Raw genomic sequence first — 22,245 nt, forward strand, 5'->3', positions numbered from 1 at the left:
GAATCCAAGACTTTGAAGATGCAGATTTGTAAGCCTTTAGCTAGTCACCACTATTGTTTTTCCAAATAGTCCCTATGTTTACTGATCCATGATTTAGCAGAGTTGACTATGGCACTTCTAGTCTTTCTTTCTTTTAAAACTTATTTTTATTTATTCACTGACATTTTCATATATTTATATACAGTGATCATATTCATCCTACTGACTCCTCTCATCCCCCTCACATGCCCTCAGAGCCCCTTCTTCCAATCAGTCTACTTCCTATTCTCTTGCCCCCTCTCCACTCATCTACTGAGCTGCCTGCATAAGCATGGATGTAGTTATTTACTACTTCATGAACAACTCACAGTGGCTGCCCCGCTCAAGAAAAATGACCTCCCCTTTCCCAGCAGCCACCATCTGCCCAGGGATCCTCATGAGCCCTTTCCAGGACTTTTCTAGTCTCAATGGCTTAACTTGCAAAGGGCAGGCGGCACTGTGCCTGGGTCTTATGCTCAGGAGAATGCTTGCAGGGCGCACATGCTTGCACAGAATCTTGCTGTAAGAGTGTTTGGGGTAGCAGGAAAAGGAGTGTGTTACTGCAGAGGGTGGGGGGAGGTTAGATACATAAGCATTACTGAATAGTGGTGGTCGGTAGCTGCAGAGTTAAAGATCTTTCATGATCTTTACTATAAATGCTGAGTAAGCACTTCTTTTTTTCTTTTTGGTTTTGGAGATGGGTTTTTTCTGTGTAGTTCTGGCTGTCCTCGAACTCACTCTCTAGACCAGGCTGAGCTTGAACTCAGAGATTTGCAGGGCTCTGCCTCCCAAGTGCTAGGACTAAAGGTATGCAACTACCAACGGCACCACCACCATCACTTGGCCATGGGTAAGCACTTTTAATACCAGCAGCAGATATTTATTTTCTCAAAGCAGTAACATTAGTACCTGTGGGATTCCTTTTATTGTGCTTATATTAGTATATAAAATTGCATGTAAGAAATGTACCTGTCTTGGGCCAACAAATGACTCACCACATAAAAGCACTTCTTGCCCAGCCTGAAAACTTGAGTTTAGTCTCTGGAACCCATATGGTGGAAGGAAAGAGCTGACTCCCACAGGTGTCCTCCTATCTGCCATATATGACATGGCATGTAATTATATACCCCATACACATTAAAATAAATAAATGTGATTTAAAAATTTAGGAAAGAAAATAGATGTGTCTTTGTTGTTGTTGTTACTATTATTGTTCCTGGAAAGAGAACTCAAGGCTGTTACCAACAAATGAATGAATGAATGAATGAATGAATGAATGAATTAGTATCTCGGGAGTACTCTATACTTTAAGTCAGCCTTTAAAATGTAGAACCCAAAGGCTGGATGTAGCTCAGTAGCTCACAGCACATGCCACTTTTGCAAAGGACCTAATTTGGTTCCCAGAATCCACATTGGGCTCACAACTGCATGCAACTTCAGCTCTAGGACATATGACACCATCTTCTAACCTGAAGCCACTTCTATCTCCAGCACACTTATACCTAACTTTAAACGTGATAAATAAATCCTTGAAATATGAACATTATAATAACCTCAGCTTTATATGGGCCTACTGAGTATGAATGAAGCAGGACTGCCCACAGAAAAGGTGTCTATTTGGCTGTGTTATAGTCCAAAGTCACACCCGAGGATGGCTCCAGGGTCTCCTGCCTACTGAGGGAAAGAGGGGTGGTAGGGGATTCAACACTACAGCAGGGACTTGTTAGTTATGCTAACCTCTAGGTATTTGATGATTTTAGCAAAGTTCTAGTTCACATTCCAGACAACAAAAAATATAGGGGAGGTTCTAAAACTACACAGCAAAGAATGAATCCACACTTTAACCAGGAAAACCAAGAAGCGCCTGCAGCTCTGGCTGACCTGCTTTTAAAGCATCCCTTCAGGAAATTGCTACAGGTATCTACGCATAGATGGAGGCTACAAGCAGAAAGGAAGCATCCAGTAGGAGTGTATCAGTTGCTGATAGCGAAGAATGCAGCCAGTGATCAGGAGAAGGGAGAGGAGCAGAGCAAAGGAAACATTGACACAGCTAGCTGGAGCTCAGAGAGCTTAACTCAGCCAGATAAGAACCTGCACACAGATTTACTGTTATTTTTGTAACTCTTAATGGTGAAAGTCCCCTTTCACTCAATTTATCACTCTTGCTCAGTCATGTTCCATATGTACCAGCTGCCTTTCTACAAACTGCTAACTCTCTCTCTCTCTCTCTCTCTCTCTCTCTCTCTCTCTCTCTCTCTCTTCCCCCCCCCCCTCTCTTTTTGTTTTTTGTTTTTGTGAGATAGGGTTTCTCTGTGTAGCCCTGGCTGTCCTGGAACTCACTCTGTAGACCAGGCTGGCCTTGAACTCAGAAATCCACCTGCCTCTGCCTCCCAAGTGCTGGGATTAAAGGTGTGCACCACCACTACCCAGATGCTAATCATCTCTTATTCATGCAGTATTTTTGTTTAGAAAATGTGATTTGTTGTTGTTACAGTAAACAGAACACACAACTAGCATGCAGTTTCTTTATATACACAGCATCCAGGCTCACAAGAAGTCAATGAGAGAACAGTGAGCTGGCTCAAAGAGGAACACAGCTCCACAATTTTTAAATTTAGTTTTAAATTATTTTTTCTAAAGTATACAGGTGTGTCTATGTGGGGGTATATGCACATGAGTACAGGTGACCACAGAGCCCAGGGGTGTGGGTACTCTTGGTGTTACAAGTGGTTGTGAGCCATTTGATGTGGGTGCTGGAAATTAAACTTGGGTCCTCTGAAAGAGGAATATGTATGCTTAGCCACTGAGCCATTTCTCCTGCTACTCACCTTCCCCTCGCCCCCCCCCCCCCCCATACAACAAAGATTCAAAATGGACTGACAAAGAATTTAAATGTAAACATTTTCTGAAAGGGCTTCCATTGGGCTTTGCTTGGGTAACCTGACTGGTCCCTGGTAGTAACTTAAGAATGTTTGTTACTGTTGTTTATTTGCCCACTTATTTTTGTTGTCTTGATTTGTTTTTATTCTGGGGATTGAACCCAGGGCCTCATACAGCAAGCAGGCACAGCACTCTTCCACTTCCTATCCTGGATCTTATTTTAATGAGGGTGACTGATGGTGGTACCAAAAGGTTAATGTGACAGAAAAGGATCACGTGAGAGGCACACTGAGTTCTTCGGGATCACAGGAAAACTCTGGGTCAGTCAGAAGGTAGAAACTTCTAGGGACTGGCCTGACATCAGCTTTTCCTGGGGCTTCCTTCTAAAAGGCTTGGCCAGGCAGGGGATGGCTCCCTGGTCGTTAGTTACTTAGCATCATTTCAGAGAGATTTGGGACTTAGTTGCTCTGAGCTGTCTGGCACCTGACCTAGCTTGATTTACTGCAGGGAAACCCTTGGTTAGGCATGGTGTGTAGTTCAGAATAAGGACTTTCTACAGAATAGGGCACTGTACATCTGAAATAAATATCACAAGCAGAAGCAGCTTGGGGAGAAGGGAGTTAGTTTGGCTTATATGCTTTATAATTTATCAGTGGGAGAAGCCAGAGCAGGAACTCAAGGCAGGACACTGGAGGCAGGAACTAAGCAAGGGCCATGGAGGAAAGCTGCTTTCTGGCTTGCTCAACCTGCTTTCTCAAACCACGAAGGACTACCTGCCTAGGAATGGCACCACTCACAGTGGGCTGGGCCCTCCCACATCAATCATTAATTAAGAAGATGCCCTACAGACTTGCCTATAGGCAATGTAATGGAGGCATTTTTTTCTCAATTGAGGTTCCTCTTCACAGTTAAGTGTCAAGTTGACAAAACCAACCAGCACACTCTATGTGCAAGCATGTGAACATGTGCACATGTATTCCAAACACATACACACACACACACACACACACACACACACACACACGTTCACATATATGTTTTTTAAAAAAGTGGGAAAGAAATAAAAAAGGAAAATCCAAGGTGGGCATGCTGAAATGCTACTGGATTTCTGGACCTTAAATATGATCCAAAGTCTCATGTGTTGAGGAAGTAGGCACCAGCCAATGATGCTACTGGCATGGTGAAACTTTTGGCAGGTGTGGTGGTTTGTATATGCCTGACCCAGGAAGTGGCAATATTAGAAGGTGTGGCCTTGTTGGAGGAAGTGTGTCACTGTGGGGGTAGCTTTGAGACACTCTTCCTAGTTGCCTGGAAGTCAGTCTCCTTGTGATTCCCTTTGAGACAAGATGTAGAACTCTCAGTTCCTTCTCTAGTGCCATGCCTGCCTGGAAAATGCCATGCGCCTTCCTTGATAATAACGGACTGAACCTCTGAACCTGTAAGCTAGCCCCAATTAAATGTTTTCCTTTATAAGAGTTGCCTTGGTCATTGTGTCTCTTCACAACAATGCAACCTCTAACTAAAACAGTAAGTGAGGCCTGGAAGAAAGGAGTTGGGCCACTAAGACCTGGCCCCTCCCCTCTCTCGTTTGGCCTCAAGTCGCCATGACTTGGGAAGTTTTGCTTCACAGTACACTACCTTTCACGCTATTCTGCCTTAGAAAGGGTTAAAAACCAACAGAGCCAATTGATGATGAGCTGAAGCCAGGAGGCAAAGTAAACCCTTTCTGTGTATCAAAGTTTATTGTCTCTGGTAGTTTGTCACAGTGATGGACACAGCTGATTAATACACAGCTTCCATAGATTGCCGTATATGGTTTTGAGAGAAAGATAAGTAATGGGATGGAAACTTCTTCTAAAGGATAATCTCCTTTCCAGTGCTTACGTAGAATAATTCAGTATCAAACAGCTCCAGAAGTGTGCAGTGCTCACGAATATGGACAGGCTGGCCGGCCAGAGAGACTAAGGAAAAGTAACACCCACTGCTTGACTCTTCCACCTTCATGTCATCTGTGTCTTGCTTTATGTCACAGATCTAACAAACCTGTCAAATATTCTTTCCCTTTTTTGGTTATTTGTTTGTTTGTTTGTTTGTTTGTTTAGACATGGGGCCTCCTGTAGCCCAGGATGACCTCCAATTCACTATGTAGTAAAAGATAGCCCAAGGATGACTGTGACCTTCTGATCTTCCAGTTTTTACTTCCTGGGACTATATATAAGTAACCTTCTTCACATTAGGTTTTTGCAGGTCTGGAGACTGAATTGAGGGCAAGAATTCTGTGAACATTCCCAGCTAAGAAGGTTGTTTGTTTGTTTGTTTTTAATTACTTGGCTCCAGATTATTATTCAAGGTCTTTGTTTGTTTGCAGTGCTGGGGATGAACCCCAGGGTCTCAAGAATACTTGGTGAGCATTTTACCACTGCCCAGTCAGCCAGCTCCCTTCAGCTGGTCACATGATTCCCATTTTAATTTTTATTTGCATTTATTTTCCTGTTTGTGTGTGCACATGTGTGTGCATTCCACAGCGAGGTCAGAGAACAACTTCCTGGAACCAGTTCATTTCTTCTACTGTGTGATCTGGGATCAAACCCAGGTCGTCAGGATTGACAGCAGGAGCCCTCACCTACTGAGTCATCTTGCAGACTCCCACATACTTCTTATTTAAAAAATAAAGTCGCGTGCACTTAAAAAGTACGGAATTAGTTTTGATTGATTCTCAAGTGGCTGGTATGAGAAGAGAATGAGGAGCCTGAGGTACCCCTCAAATGCTGATCACACCTCTGCTCTCTAAAAGCTATGCTGACATCTCTCTGTCCCAGTGGGACACCAGCTAGACACAACCATTCCCAGGAGACCAGCACTCAAGGGTTTTTCTTAAGAATCTGACAAGGAGTGACAGAGTGCAGGCCATAGGTGCTTGGAATGTCCCATCTACCTCTAGTCAACAGCAACTCTGCTGTGGTGAATGTTGACAGAATCTGGGAGCAAGGAAGAGGCTGTTTTCTATTATTAATGTGTAGCCCTATATGGGAAAAATCTGACACCCAGATAACCAATAATTAATAACCAATAATTAATAATTAATGTTTTTTTCTTAAACCTCCTGGAATAACCATGAAGATTCAATTGTTTAATCTATAATTGAAAAGTGTTTATTTTTTCTTACGCCGAAGTTCGTGAATTATGTTTCAGTGTTAGGTCTAAGTCAACAAGGAAGACAGTGCTGTGGGACACTGTGTGCTCACACGGTGATGCTGTGGGACTGTGTGCTCACACGGTGATGCCAATGGCTATGAATTCTCAGTGTGTGTTAAATGCCAATCATTCTGCTAGATTTTCAACACAAGTTTTTTTTTTTGTAGTTTGTTTGTTTGCCCCCTGGGTCTGGAGATCAAACCTATGGGCTCACAGATGTCAGATTTGTTAATTAGAATTTCCATTGCTGTGAAGAGACACCATGACCAAGACAACTCTTATAAGGGACAACATTTAATTGGGGCTGGCTTACTGGCTCTGAGGTTCAGTCCATTATCATCATGGCAGGAAGCATGGCAGTGTCTAGGCAGGCATGGTGCTGGAGGAGCTGAGAGTTCTACATCTTGTTCTGAAGACAAACAGAAGACTGATTTCCAGGCAGCTAGGAGGACGGCCTCAAGCCACACCCCACAGTGACACACTTCCTCCAACAAGGCCACACCTACTCCAACAAGGCCTACTCCAACAATCTCCTCATATTGCCACTGTCTGGGCCAAACATATTCAAACCGCCAAAGTAGGTATTTCCAATTTTGTTCCTGGGCCTTGTCTCTCAAATTTGCTGTTTAGAAGTGATCTGGATACTTGAAGTACAGAAACACACAAACAAAAAGACTCTGGTTATGCCCCTTGTCAATAAATCCCAGGAATCTATTAACCAAGCCTTTTAGTGGGACTAGAGAACCTTCCAGGGAAACTGATATCTAGTTTATAGTAAAGAGTAATGAGGAATTACTGTAACACATATCAGTATCTAATCAATTTTTATGGTATTGTTGACACAAAACGCTTTCTTCTCTGTTCATAACCATGATTGCTTGCCTTTCTACAAGTCAACAGATAAATCAATTTTTTATCAAGGACATTAGTCTTTTCAAATAAATATGACACTTGGTAGTGTTTTATAGACTAAAGGGGAAAAACAGTATCTAAATTAACCAAAGAACACTTTGTGGCCATCAGAGAAGAGCCCCAAAGAAAGGGCATGGGAGAGTTGTCCTAAGTGCTTAAAAAGAAATTGAATTAAAGAAACAGAATTTGTTCTTTTTTTTTTTTTTTAAATTTCCTTCTTAAGTATTCTTTCTCTGGTCAATGCACATCTGTCCCATGACTCAATAATCTAAGTTCCTTCCTGAGTCTGTAAAACCTCTTATCCAGGATTTAGAGGAAGGTGGGGACACCGAGCGTCCGGGCTGGGTGAGCATGTGCTCTCTAGCCTATGTTTATAGCACTATTGTTATGAAAATTCTTTTCCACAAAATTCTATATTTTACAATACAAAGCCAGTGGCTGTTTCCCTTTATGTTTTTATCCTCCAACATCAAGTAGATGAGAGAAAAGGAGCTGAAGATTCTGGAAAGTGATGACTGGGAACCTGGGAGTTTAGGAGAAGGCAAGCTAGTCCTTTTAGGGTCAAAATAAAATATATAAAGGTATTTTCTGAATTGCCAAGATCTGCCTTATGAAGAAATGGTCTTCAATATAAAACCGTAACCACAAACATGTGTGTGCATATAAATGTGCATATAAAACATGCATATTTACATATACTTGTTTTTATAAATATTTTCACAGACTGTTTGCTTTTTACTTATGTGTTTATTTGTCTTTGAGACAGGGTCTTGTCATGGAGTCAGGCTGACTTGAACTAATCATCCTCCTGCCTCAGCCTCCTGAGTGCTTGAGTTCAAGCTCTAGATACTTATTGTATCACAGCATGTCTACACACTGGTGGCCAGTGTGAAAATTAGCCGAAGAGACTGTCCCCACCACTTGTCACGATCCCTGGTCTCCTTATGCCTGTTGTTTGATGATGGCCCATTCACACTCATCTTTTTCTTTTTCAAAGTCTCCCCACCTCTGATCTTGACCCTCTCCCCAACTCCACCGCCACCCATGCTACTGCTCTCTCCCCTCCTAATAGTTTTCCTTCTCTTTCTTGTGTAAAACATGGCCTAAGTAAGGCCTTGCTACAATGCACTGGAGTGAATAACGATGAAGCTAAAGACTTGGAGAGGGGTCCAGGAGAGTCTAGGAAATACAAAAATCCATGAAATTGTGAAGTTGCCTTCTTTTGAATGGAAGGATTTTAGTCTCACTACTTTTCCTAATTAAATGTGCCTTACCAGTCTTTCTGCCAAAACATTCTTATTTCTTCCTTTTTGGTTCAGTGTCTTGGTATCTTATCAATGTTGCTTTTCTACTGCAACTGTATGGCATCTTAGCTCCATTATGAAACTTTGGTGGAGTTGAGCCAGAAATTCAACAACACCATGTTGTTCTCTGGGAAGACACATCTTGATTTCAGTTCAATGGCTGATAAACAGTCTTGCAGAGTGTTTGTCTCCATGTGGGTAAGACAGAAGCAAATAAGTGCAACAAAGATATAGGTACTCTACACAGAGTCTGTGGATACACACACATTTGTGATCATGGGCTTAGAAAAGAGGTACTTGTGGTTGTGTTCGTTCAGAGCCTAATCTTGGTTGTCAACTTGACCACACATGGAATTAACTCAAGCAGATAGGCACACCTGTAAGGGATTTTTCTTGGTTGGATCATTTGAAATCAGAAGTTCCATCCTAAATCTGGACACAGCTTCTGGTGGCAGGTCACAAAAAAGGACATGGAGGAAGGAAGCTTTTGCTTTTTGCCTGCTTGCCGTCAGTCTCAATGGACAATTCATCTGTCCTGTTCTTTTGATCCATTTCTTCGGTGGTTTGAGAACCTCCTTCTTCAGGATTCCAATGTAGACCAAAACATCTGAAGCTTTCTAGGACCTATCTGGAAGTCCAGCATCACTATGGGACAGCTGAGACATTCAGTACTGTAGGCTGAACAACTACCAGATCTGTCAGGAAACAGATGATGTTGGATTACTCAGACCAAAGCATGTAAGCAACCAAATGTATATGTGGAACTTTTTAGATTCCTTTTGTGGTTTATTAGGTTCCTTTTTAGAGAACCCTGATTAAAACAGTGCCCTCCAACACACATTTCTGAGTTCATTGAGTTGGCATTGGCATTCACTATTGAAACAATCCATCCCTGCATGATGACTTCATAATAAGTGGCAAAACAATTGGTCCATTGCCCTAGTGGATCTGGATCTGGCCAATGTCCCTGCACTCTCTCTAATCCTCAGTAACTTTGCCATTTGAAGTCCTCTCTTTGCTCTCCAAGGTTTGAACGTCACCCACTAAGTCTGAACAGTGCTTTGAGCTCTCTGCCCTGATGTTGCAAGAAAGAAACAAGGACCCAGGCTGGCATCAGGAAATATTCAGCAGGGCCTGAAGTGTCCTACCAGACACCTACTATGTCCACAGCCTGCATGTGGCAAATCCTTCCCCACATTTGTCTTCCTCGCCTCTCCAAAGAGGATGGGATAGTAGAGCTCCCATGGCACCTAATCATTAAAAGATTAGGCTGTCGTATCACTGCTTTCTGCCTTTCATGCCATCGTGTGAGTGTGTGTGTGTGTGTGTGTGTGTGCGCGTGCGTGTGTCAGTATATGGATGTTTGTATGTATTAGCGAGTGACTTAATATAAGTGTATATATGTTCCTGTGTATATGGACATTTGCCCAGGGTTGACACGGTCCAAACACAGTGACAGGAGAAGAGGGGAAAGGATGGACAGCCCTGTGCCAGCTGCGCTGTTCCTTGTTCCTGAAGCACTTGTCCCAGCCTGGATCCAGGTGCAGCCTTCTCCCTTCAGAAGCCTGCTCCCTAAGGAGGGAAGGAACCAAGTCAGGCGGTGGGCGGAGCGATGCTGGGCGGTGGGCGGGACTGTGCGGGGCGGAGGGCGGGGCATGCGAGTGTGCTCCGAGCATGCTCCACCCGGTAGTAGCAGGCTGGGTGGCTCGTGCTGGTCCCCGCCGGGCGAAGCGGCAGCGGCTGTGGCGCGGGACAGTATGCGGGAACCGGTCGGTAAGTCCTGGCAGCCGTCCGTTTGGGTCGCTCCCACGGCGTCCCGCGGGCCCCGCCTCAGCCTCCCGCGCGCGCCCCCAACTTCTCTAGCCCGGATATTGTTGGGTCCCTGTCTTGGCGTGAGGGGACGCCCGCGCAGCGGGTTGCAGCCCAGTCCGGGTCCCGAGGGCGGCGGCCGCAGTTCAGGTGCCCGGAGTGGGGAGGAGGCCCGGCTGATGTTGGCTCCAGAGAGCGCGGGTCTCGCGTGGGTCTCCCCCTCGTCCCGCGCCTCAACCCGGCGGACCCTCCATTCCAGGACTGACAGTCCGGGTTCCCACGACGCCCTGGCCCGCGGGACCCGCGGTGGGACAACGGGAGTGGCCGCGCCCGCTCCGGTCCCGGCCCGGCCCCACCACCCGCCGGGGAGTGGCTGGCAGTCCGCTAAGCGGCTCAACGGGATGGAGCCGCCCGCACCCCCACGCCCAGACCAGCAGAGCCTCCTCGCACCATCCCCAGCCCTGGTGACCCGGGACCCCGGACCCCGGGACCCCAGCCTCTGCTGCACCCGTACCCTCTTGTGTCTGGCCCAGGAGGCTGAGTGCCTCGGGCTCCTCTTGGGGAGGAAAATATCTGGCGGGGAACTTCAGTCAGCACAGCCCGGCCGTGCCCTGGCCGGGTCTCATCCACGCTCTCTTGTGGTCTCCCTGCCCAAGTCTGCGAGGCCGGCCCTGGCTGGACCACACAACTCCTAGGCTTTTCCTGTCTGGGACAGTTTAATCTGTTTCTCCTACAGACTCGTGTTTTCTTTCTTTGGATCTTTGCTTTTTTTAGAGAAGCAAAGATAATCTAGGGATTGGAACTGAACGTTAGAAGATGGGAGGAGTCCTGAGGGGGAGGTGAGAGGTGGGATTCTGGCACCCAGAAATACTCTGTATGTGAGATACATAGGAAAAAGTGGACTAGATTCAGTGGGGGTAAGCACGGAGTAGGTAAAACTCCAGGAACCAGTCTTTGCCAGGTGGTTTTAGAATTTTAGATGGCTGGATTGAGACTAACACAACAGGAACACCTACAGAGGACTCTGGGAGTATTATGGAGGTTCCATTTCATAGGAGTTGTTTGGACTTTTTCTGTGAAATTGGGAATTTGAGACATTTCCTTGGTTTTCCAAAATATTCTGTGTCTTTGGTCTTTCCTTGGTCTAATTCTTTATCACCTCTTGAACAAGTTTCCTGAAAGTTTTTCCCTGTTATTCTGGGCAGAGCACAATGGGGCAAACTTTGACTCCCACTGCAGTGGGCAAGCAAGTATTTGTTGAACACAGGCCTTTAATCTGTGGTCCTTCCTCCTGCAGAGCCTGTGCTGCTGATACTGGGAGGTGAGGGCCCAGGGAGCTCAAGAGACTTAGGGAGATAGGGGAGCAGAAGTCTGGTGCAGGGGAGGGAGAAGTTTGTTTTTCCAGCCACTTGGAACACAGGCCACGCCTGAGCAGCCACAAGCTCTGGAGGGCTTGACAGGCTCATCAGAGTTATCTGATAACTCATTCGAGAGGTCACGGCTTCCAGAGGCAAGCTGGGTATCGTTCCCACTGTATAAAATGTTAACTGGCCTTTGGAGATATACAAGAAAAATAGATACAGGTCAGTTTTTCACCTTAAAAAAGGCACATCTAAGAAGATATTAGAAATCTGCTTTGTGGGATGCAATTTAGAGATAAGTCCTGTATATACTGTGAGCACTGAAGTTCTGGAGTTAACGCTCCCGCAGATCCAGAGTCCCTGTCTGCTGGGAGAGGCATCTTCCTTTGGAGGAACAGTGAACAGGGAACATGGTCGGAGGCCAGTTTCTGTGTTAATGAGCTTGGCGAGACTTGAAGGTAATTAATCTGGAGAGTTTAGAACATAGTGTTGGGCTAAAATGATTGTTCTGTTGTGTGTTTTACTTGATAAGCCAAGACTTTATCTCTGAACTCCCCCTCGGCTGAGGCTAAACCCTAGCTGCAGTTTCTTTTGGTTATAGCAGATGTTAGTTTACCCCTTGGTGATGAATGCTGAGACACCCCAGTTTGTTCAATCCAGAATCCTGGAAAAGAAAGGCCTACCTTGGGCTCTTTGCTACATCCTTTAACACAGAATAGAGCCTCATCCCCTGATTATAGTAATTTTCATTTGATTTGAAGGATCTTGTTTAAAACATATTTATCACTTTTATTTTCTATAAATACATTTCCTGACAACTTTCTATAGATGATGTGATTTAGCTACACAAAAAATGTATTGTCAGGTACCTTCTTATGAGTCTGGCTGTGTTATGCTTTGTAGCCTGGCTCTTCTGCATAGCCATACTGTTATGAGCAGGCACCAAGATATATGTGAAAGATGTCAGGAAATAAGAATGGAAGCCAGCATCTGCTGGGGAGGTGCGGAACCAGCAACTGACCCCACGATCACGCGAGGTCACTGGGAACTATCTTCTTTCTTTTACTGAATAACTGAGTTTTGCAATGTTTTGCAACTTTTGAAATAACTTCATGACTTTTATAATTAGTAAGTAAAAATTACATGAAATAATTTGAGCGTTCACATTTTTATAAAACATTGCTGCCTTTTTAGTCTGGAGATATTTTAAAAATTAAAAAAAAAAAACAGCTAATCACTAAAAGTGTAATCAAAGCTGTCCTGGGACAGTTGGCGAGATGATATGAAATTAGAAATTTTCAAACTATTACAGACTTTATATTTCCCCCCAAACAACAACAAGTTCCAGAGGGTTAAAAAACAAAACAAAACAAACAAACAAACAAACAAACAAAATCAAACAAAAATTGACTTGTTTTTGTCTTTTCTTAATGACATGTAATCTTTCAGAAATGTTACTGAGGTTCTTAGGGTCTCATAAAACTGGAGTGAGGTGACCAAAGTACTAATTGTGTGACACAGAACTTAGAGGTGAAAGAAAAGGCCTGTGTGTGTGTGTGTGTGTGTGTGTGTGTGTGTGTGTGTTGTGTGTATGTGTATGAATGTGTGTTTGTGTATGTTTTGTGTATATATGTGTATGTGCATGTCTGGGTATGTTCATGTACATGCACAAGTGTGTTGTTTGTGTGCATGTGTCTGTGTATAAACACGTGTGTGTCAATGTGTATGTATGAGTGTTTCTGTGTATGTGTGTGTGTGTGTGTGTGTGTCCCCTCTGACCTTAATAGTAGAAAAAGGAAATGGAGAATTAGAAGAGGCAATACTTGTTTTAAAAATTAAGCACATGACATTTGACATTGTGTTCCCTTTTCCTTTAAAAACCACTTAGCACCAGTCCCACTCACCGCCATTAACAGCGTTCCAAGACATTTTAAAAACCTTAAACCAGTTTTCTATCTGTTTTTTTTTTCTTGTCACCTTAAGAAAAGTCAGTTCAATGATGCTTGTCTTACCCAAACAATTACTCGCACTGAGTGTGTGTGTGCTTCTCGGCTTCCCTAAGTTGGACAACCTGAGAGTGCCCTGCCATGGAGGTCATCGCACTGGGAGCTATGGAAACAAGTTTGTAAGAACTTCTCTCAGGACTTAAAACAGAACTGTGCAGTTATTTATTTAATAATTAGGATTAGCGAGGGCACTGACAGACTTCTTGTTCATGATAAAACACACTTCCACCACTGGAGGAGAAAGCTTTACAAATGCACTTATCCTTAACGACGTATCCCATTCTGGCTTTTTTTTTCCTGTCTTGCCTATTTACCCCTTGTTTAAAAACAGCACTTTGTTGTATATTAATTATATAGTTAGACCTACACATTGTCAGTTGAGGAAATATTTACACTGAACTGCCAACAGTTTAAGGGACCAATTACATCTTAAGTGTGGAATGTCATGGACACAGCCGAGGAGTTTGGGAGTATCTTTGAGAGGGAGGCATTGCTTTCAAGTTGTCATCTTGTGTTGGGTTTCAGCATCAGAGCAGATGACTTGAGGCTTCAGGAAACAGATGAGGAGCCTTTGACAAATGGGACACTTGCCATATAGTAGAACCTCATATCATTTCTTAGTTTCTTATTCTTTTTTTCCACCATTTCTTTTATGGTCATTGATTCTTTCTGATATGAGACATATTTTCAAAGATGCATACAGTTAATTGTACCTAATAATACTTTATTTTAAAGTTTTTTTTAAAACTAGAATACAAACCAAAAATTACAAGAAACCAGACAAACAGCTGTTCATTTATCAGACTATTAAAGTTTTGAAAAATCAATTTTGTCAGTGGTGAGCTGTGTTAGGAGCTATATTATTCCATACTGACAATATAAGTGATCATATTAAACTAATAACTTACATAGATATAGTTTAAGTCACAGTGTAATGTGCAACCAAGTTCTGTGTAATGACTATATGGGAACTGCTTTAATGATAAACTAGTACACCAGGCTGGAGAAATGGCTCAGTGGTTAAAAACACACACAGCTCTTGCAGAGAATCCAAATTCAGTTCTCTACCCCCATGTCAGCTGTGACACTTTTCTGTGCCTCAGATAGCTGAAAATACAATTTTACACATGTTTATGCAAACTTCAACCCTCCCATGTATTTAATGTCCTACTAAACAGACATTTAATTCAGCATACTTTCATGAATATAACTTGTATACATAGCATTGAATTTATATGTATGCACCTCTGCTTATGTCATTAGAATGGGTCCCAAGAAATGAAACTGTAGTCCATAGGGTGTACCCATGCTTGCCTTACTTGACTATAATAGAATCTAGCTGTGTTGTCTAGGCTGACTTGCCAGTCCTTCTTGGCTCCGCCTCCCATTGGCTGTAATTAAAGGCAGGTATCATCAGTTGTGGCTCGTAACCACTGGTAGATAAGGAACTATCCATTTGCACACACATAGAGTTCTATATCGTCCTCAGCAGCAAGCATGCTTTTGCAAATGTATGAAACTGGAGAGAGATCTCAGCAGTGTAAAGAGTGTCTTGGTCTTGCAGAAGATCCAGAATTCCCAGCCCCCGTAACAGGTGGCTTGCTTCTAGAACACCCCCTTCTGGAACTCTGAAGGCACATATACTTGTACACATGCACATGAATAAAACTTATGTATTTTTTAAGCTTTGATAATCTGGGGGTGTGGTTGGTCACAATTTGGTTTAATTTGTATGTCTTCAACAATTTGATTTTTATTTTTTGATGTTTAGATGAATGAATTCTCTCAGGTTTTTAATCAAGCATTTGTCTTTTAATATTCAGGTCGTATTCTAATACAAAATTAGAGAAAAGTTCTGGTTTTGGTAATGAGTTTATTGATATTCTGTTCCCTTCCCTGTCTTGGGAAGATTTATGACTATAAATACAAAAATAGAATATTGTTATTTTTACAAATGAGAAGAAATTGGTAACTTTTAAATGTCATCCATTTGCTGCTCTGTGCTCCAAGTGATGGGACTTTGCATAATTGAAGTAATACCACCAACAGTGTAGCGTCCTCACCATGAAGGGTTCATCTTTATCTTCTCCAGTGCCCAGAGCCAGCACACCTAGTATCTGACGTACCCCACGCTAAATAAGCATACTATTGAATATAGGCTGGAGCAAGAGTGCTGTTTGGAATGGAGAACTGCTGGTTGCTTGTGTTCACTGTAAGGCCATTTGCCTCTGCTCTCTGGTGTGGCCTCTGCGTGGGTGCTAATGAGGCTAAGGTCAGAGGGTCTATCTGCGTATGACCTATTTAGCTTTGTTCCATGTCATGGCCACACACTGTACTTTTTTTTTCTGTGTTCAGCTGACTGGGAAAAATAGTGTTGTTCATCACATGAGAGGCAGGTTGGAGGGAGGTCCTGAATTCCCTAGCTGTGAAGAGCTAAAGTTGTTCACTGTGCTCTTTCTGGGATCTAAAGCCCTGCTTTTCTTCTGCAATGTCCCAGGATCCATCGGGACATACACACACAGACAGACACACACACACACAGACACACTCACACACACAAAACATATAAATCACACACACACACATCTTGTACACACACTCAACTCTTTCAAACTAAACATATACAATTCATACACTCAGATACTCCCATATAGATTCTTTCTCATATACATATATTATGAACCACACAACTCACACACTAACATACTCTCCTCTCTCGCACACACACGCTTTCTCTCTCACACACAAGTCACATACTCACATATAGACACACACTCTCTTTCACCACACCCCTATACTTGTGCTAACACAGGGGTTATAAGCAGTGCTCTGTCCTAATGCAAGGACATTGTTATCTGCAGCTTCCTATTTTATAATTCAGACATTTGAATATTAAGGATACAGATGATTTAGAACTGAGAAATAAGTTGGTCTGAGTCAATAGCTCTCAATCTTCCTAATGCTGTACCAATCCCAACCATAAAATTATTGTCGCCAGGCGGTGGTGGTGCACGCCTTTAATCCCAGCACTTGGGAGGCAGAGGCAGGCAGATTTGAGTTCGAGGCCAGCCTGGTCTACAGAGTGAGTTCCAGGACAGCCAGGGCTACACAGAGAAACCCTGTCTTGAAAAACAAAACAAAACAAAATATTGTCATTGCTACTTCATAACTGTAATTTTGCAGTTGTTATGAATTATAATGTAAATGGTTTTGGACACAGAGGGTTGCCAAAGGGGTCACGACCCACAGGTTGAGAATCACTGGTCTAAGTAGTCTCACTCAGCTACTTTGGAGGGACAAAAAAAAAAAAGAAGTTTGATAGAAAAAATTTATTCATAGTTATTGGGAGGAAAACGAAAATTTTGGGAATGGGTGGTCCCTTAGTTGTTGGGGAGGAAAGGGCTTATTTCATTCATAGTTCTCCATCAAAAGCAGTGAGGGCAGGAACTCAAGCGGTGTAGGGACCTAGAGGTAAGAGCTGGTACAGAGGTGATAGAGGGTGCTGCTTACTGACTTGCTCTCCGAGGCTTGTTAAGACTGCTTTCTTACAGAATCCAGGACCACCAGCCCAGGGGCACCAGACAGGGCCCTCCCACATCAATCACTAACTAAGAAAATGCCTACAAAGCTGCCTACTTAATCTGATGGAGGCATTTTCTCAAATGACACTTTCTCCTCTCTATTGACTCTGGTTTGTGTCAAGTTGACATAAAACTAGCCAGCACAGGTTGGTTGCATCAAAAATAAATTATTATCTCCTGAAACAATAATACTATCTACAAATGTTTTGACTGTTGACTTAGCTACATTAGTGTAAAATGCATGGATTTCCCCCTGCTTGCAAGCTTACTCCTGTTCCCTCTCTCCCAGGGAGTGGCTTTGTAGCTGCTGTTCTGCCCTTCCTCAGGCACTCTGCTCCTTCCCTTTCCCATCAGGTTCACCATCCCACAGCCCTATTTCCTCAAGCCCACTGACCGTTCCTTCCAGATTGTCAGCATCACAGGTAGCAGTGGCTGTTTCCAGGCGGATGCTCTTGTTTCCTGTAAGAATGCAGGGCTCTTGGTGCTGCCCCCTTTCTTGTCTGGCCTGGATGTCCTGGTTCGTGTGCTTTTTTTCGGTTTTACTTAATGGGCTTACTTAGGAAGAAGCTGAAACCCATGGTGACTTAAGTGGCCTGATGTTGAACAGTATATTTCCAAGTAATTCACTTTGTTGAGTATCTATCAATTTGCACGAGTATTGATCAATGCCCTGGAGACAGTCAAGTGAGAAATGGTTATGTGTGGAGAGCAACAGGAGCCTCCTTCATGCTAAGCAGTAAAGCAGGGGTTCTTTTAAATGCAGTTGTCAGCCGGTGCCACCACATCTTTCTCCTTCCTTATCTGTGTTCATGCATTATTTGGTAAATCAGGAATCTGGTTAATGGTAGGAAGGGAGATATAAGTGGTGGGATCTAAAGGTTAGCCTGAACTTCCATCCTAGACAGACCTGGGAAAATCTCAGGGCTGCCACCTAGAAATTGTGCAACCTTGGACATACAACCTTAGAACCCTTATTTATGAAGCGTAAATAGCCAAGTCTACATTAGGTTCTTCCTGGGAATTCAAAGGAAAACTAGGCAGCAAATATAGTCTCTGTCACCTGGCAGTCACTCACTGTGTCCGTTCTATCATCTCTCTGGTGTCCAGGGATTGCACACTTACAATACAAGGTTCATGTGTGTCCCCTCTCAGGTTTATTATTATTTTCAAAGTATTTTCATTATTTTAAAATATATGTATGCATGTGTGTGTGTGCATGTATTGGTGAGGGCATGTGATTGTAGGTGCCTTTGGAGGCCAGAACAGTTAGATTTCACAGAGCTGGAGTTACAGGCAGTTGTGAGGCACCTGACATGGGTATGTCTTTTTGTGTAGAGTTTATTGGGGTTATGGGACAAGGACAGTAAAAAATACATTAATTATGAATGTGTTGTGGACCTACTGGAGTTGTTTAGAATAGTTAGTTCATGGCTAGTCACAAACATTCCCAAGGGAAACACGGGGATGGTAAGATGTAAGCTACATCTCCTGAGTGAGTCACAAAGCCCAGAAAGGAACCCTGGCTCCGCAGCCTCCTGACTTCTCTAGCTCACCTCCCTTCTCCACCTAAATGATACCCTGCATACTAATACGTGTTTCTTTTTTGGTACCATCTCATGAAAGCATAATTTAAATCAGTCCTATAGCAGTAAACAAAGGATGTTGGGGCTAAAGCTGGCCTTCCTTCCGACTCAGTGTTGATTTGGTTTCTGTGTTTGTTGTCCATTGAGATAGAAGGTTTGCTCTCTGGGATTTTGCTTGTCCTTTCTTTTCTTCCTCCTCCTCCTCTTCCTCATCCTCCCCCTCTTCCCCCTCCTCTTTCTCCTCCTACTCCTCTTCCTCCTCCTCTTCCTCATCTTCCCCCCTTCTCTTCTCCTCCCCCTCCTCTTTCTCTTCCTCTTCCTTCTCTTCCTCTTCTTTCTTTTCTTCCTCTTCTTTCTTTTCTTCCTTTTCTTCTTCCTCCTCCTCCTCTTCTTTCTATTTCTTTCTCTTTTCTTCCTTCTTCCCTCCTCCCTCCCTCCTTCACCCCTTCTTCCTTCTGACATACTCTCTCACTATGTGGCTCTAGCTGGCCTTGACCATGCACAGACCCTCTTGCTTATGTTTCCCGAGGGCTACACCTGTCTTCATCTTTTTAAAAAGATGTATTTATTTTTATTTTATGTGTGTGAAGTATTTTGCCCATATGTATGTCTCCACCACATGTGTACCATGCCAGGTCCTCCAGAAGAGGCTGCATGCTGACTGTGCCAGTCAGTGGTGGTCAGCGACCCTCAGGTTCAAGCTTCAGTGTGCTCTCACAGAGTGAGGGAGCTGTCACTGCTCTTAACTGATGAGCCATCACTCCAGCTTGCTACAGTGGCCTTTAAAATCTAAGTTTTAAATGTATAGAAAACAGGAATGAAATCCCCAAAGTTTGCATTATCTTAACTATTCTTAGAATATTAATTACATGCTCAGCATAAACCTTTTTATACACGAACAGAGAAGTCTTACAGAACAGTTTCCCTTCTTTGTGTGTGTAGCCTTACAATGTTTGTTTTAGTGAAAGGCTTATTTGACTTAGGCCAAGTTGTGCAAGAGCAAACTTGGGAAGGGCACAGGACTGAAGGGCTCATGAGGAGTTCACTAAGCTAGCTTGTCCTTGTCAGATCACCCCTGATTCCTCTTGTCTACACAGGGATATCTTGGAGCCTAGCAGCAATGACTAAGTCTACAGCCTCCCATTCTCTCTTGGGGTCAGAGATGGCAGATCCATTTACATATTGGGAAATTGAAGCTTGGATATGAAGACCACCTAACACATGAAAGCATGTGGCTTTCTGATGTCACAAGCACACTTCATATCTGCCCTTCACCTCTGCTGCTGAAACAGACATGTGCAATAGATTCTCTCTGAGATGAGAAACAGCTGAACTCCCATCCCCCAATGACAGGGTCCCTGGGTCACAAGTCCCTTCACTAGATGATCAGCTTCCATTGTGGTGGAGTTCCTCAAGGAATGTTGGAACAGAAAAGCCCAACAGATGCAGACACATAAAACTTCTTGGTGGCCTTCTTAAGCCAGACACCAGAGTGAAGTACGCTCAGCTGCATGCTAGCTGTGCTGTTAAGTGGTCAGGGACCCTCAGCTTCAAGCTTCAGTGTCCTCACAGAGTGAGGACAGAATTGATTCTTCCTCCAGGTGTACTCTGAAGATCAGAAAAGCAGCAGCATGTGGTGGCTGTGCCATCCATAAAAAGCCAAATTTGGGTACGTGGAACAACTCTGTTTGCTGTTGAGAGGATAGCAAGGGACTTGTTAGGCCAAGGGATTTCTCATGGAGAAATTCCTATCGAACTATTGACCATACCTGGGAGATCGTTGCCTTGCACCCTGACCATCAGAGGGATGACATCCACATGGTGTTTTTCAAACAAGTGGTTTGTGAAGTGATTTAGTAGGTAAGTAGCTAAGACTAGTAGCTGTCTTGATCACTTTCTTAGATATTTCCATATGAGTGCTTACTTCAAGAAAATAAAATATATTAGTTACTAATCTCATTGCTGTGACCTAAGGGAGAATAACTGAGCCATGCTCCTCAGGACATACTCCACCATGGCAGTAGCAGCATGCAGCCGCAGGTGCACAAGAATCATGGTGGGTCAGGGAACAGAAAACTCCAGCCAGAGTGGGTGGGACTATAACCCACTGGGCTCACTGCATATTATTCCTCATTCCTTACAGGCCCCACAGTGCCTCTCAAAATAACACCAACAATTGGAGAAAGGTGTCCAAAACACAAGAGCCTGTTAGTGATATCTCACTCTCAAACCCTTCCATGAGACAAAAAAGAAAAAAAAATCCTTTTTTCTGTTTGTTTGAGACAGGACTCAACATTGCATCCCAAGCTGACCTAGAATTTGCTAGATAGCCCAGGCTGGCCTTAAACTTAGGACAGTCCTCTGTCTCAGTTTCCTGGGTGCTGAGGAATGAACCACCATGCCTGACTAGGAAGAAATGTATTGAATGGACTGGTTGCAAAATAATACTAACTACAATCTGGGCAGTGTTTTGTGTTGACTAAGAAAGAATCTTCCAGAGGCCTTCTCAATCCCTTGAGACTGGACAGGGTCTCTTTCCAGTCACCCTGCTTTCATCCATGTCAAGGAGCTGTAACCCCATGGGGGGAGGGGGAAGCTCCTAGCATGTCTCTGACACACACATGCCTAGTTTCAGTTGTCTGCTCTCCTACTGTCTGTTCAGCCAGACAGTAAGGTCCTTACAGACAGAGAATGTGTGTTCTTCATTATTAGTTCAGAAAGCTTGGTGGATTCTGTGCTCCTAGGAAATACTTCTTAATGTTTCCTTCTTCCAAAGCAATATTTTCTTCTTGGTTACTTGAAGAGGCTGAGTATGCCCTGATACCAAGTGAGGATGAGGTTGGAAATCATGAGCAATATACTAAATGATATCAAAAGAGACAAAAATGGCAAAGGTGAAAATGGACAGTGTGGCACAGCATCTGTCTGATGTGTATGTGTTCTTACTGGCTTCCGGAACAGTCCAGGAAGCTGGGAAGATGGTTTGCTTCCATTGTGCATGTAGGAAAGCTTGGGGTGGTTCCTTACCCACTCCAAGGACCACATCTGAAAAGGGTAGCTCACCAGCCCTGGAGTGTGTCTAACACTGTGGTGTTTATACTCTCAACTTTGCAGGTTACAAAACAGCTTTGATGACAGTGAGAGCCTCTGTGCAGGTCAGGTTTTATCATGTATTTGTCTTTATAGCCACCTCGAGTGGTGCATGAGGGATACTGTTTAATGCCCCTGACTGGCAATGTTGGTATCCCAGAACTAGAAGGAAATAGAAACTCCTTGGGTGCCTGAGCCCCTTCTTCAGCTGTCTGTCTTAGAGGCCACTGCAGATAATGTGTTTATAGCAGAGAACTGCTGCCTCTTAATGCAGCCCATCCCATTGTAAATCAGAGTGACATCAAAGAAGCTAGCCAAATGCATCAGGTGTCAGAATAATAGTGTACAGAAACTCATGAGAAGAGGGGTCAGTGCTCACATGGATATGGAGATGAGGCAGAGGCTAAGCTGTGAAGAGTATACCTAAGGGGCAGAGGTCTTCCATGAACCTGCATGGTGGTGGGGCCTTCGGGATTATGAGTAAGGCCTGTGGATAGGCCCTTGGC

At 43.7% G+C, this 22,245-nt stretch overlaps 1 protein-coding gene across 3 annotated transcripts in view; it reads left to right on the plus strand.

Annotated features, from left to right (window-relative positions):
• The window catches only part of Jcad (junctional cadherin 5 associated), a 92,078-nt gene that overhangs the window by 34,158 nt on the left and 35,675 nt on the right, over window positions 1-22,245 (plus strand). Inside the window, exon 1 of one of the 3 annotated variants that reach the window (NM_001081963.1) lies at window positions 9,980-10,082. The exons of 1 other annotated variant lie outside the window; for it this stretch is intronic. The gene's annotated coding sequence lies outside the window, so the exon portion shown is untranslated. Of the gene's footprint in view, window positions 1-9,979; window positions 10,083-11,590; window positions 11,938-22,245 lie in introns of those variants that run through there. One more of the 3 variants, XM_006525903.3, reaches the window with a different exon arrangement.

This window comes from Mus musculus, chromosome 18 (assembly GCF_000001635.26).
Source record: "Mus musculus strain C57BL/6J chromosome 18, GRCm38.p6 C57BL/6J".
In the NCBI taxonomy this organism is placed as follows: Eukaryota; Metazoa; Chordata; class Mammalia; order Rodentia; family Muridae; genus Mus; species Mus musculus.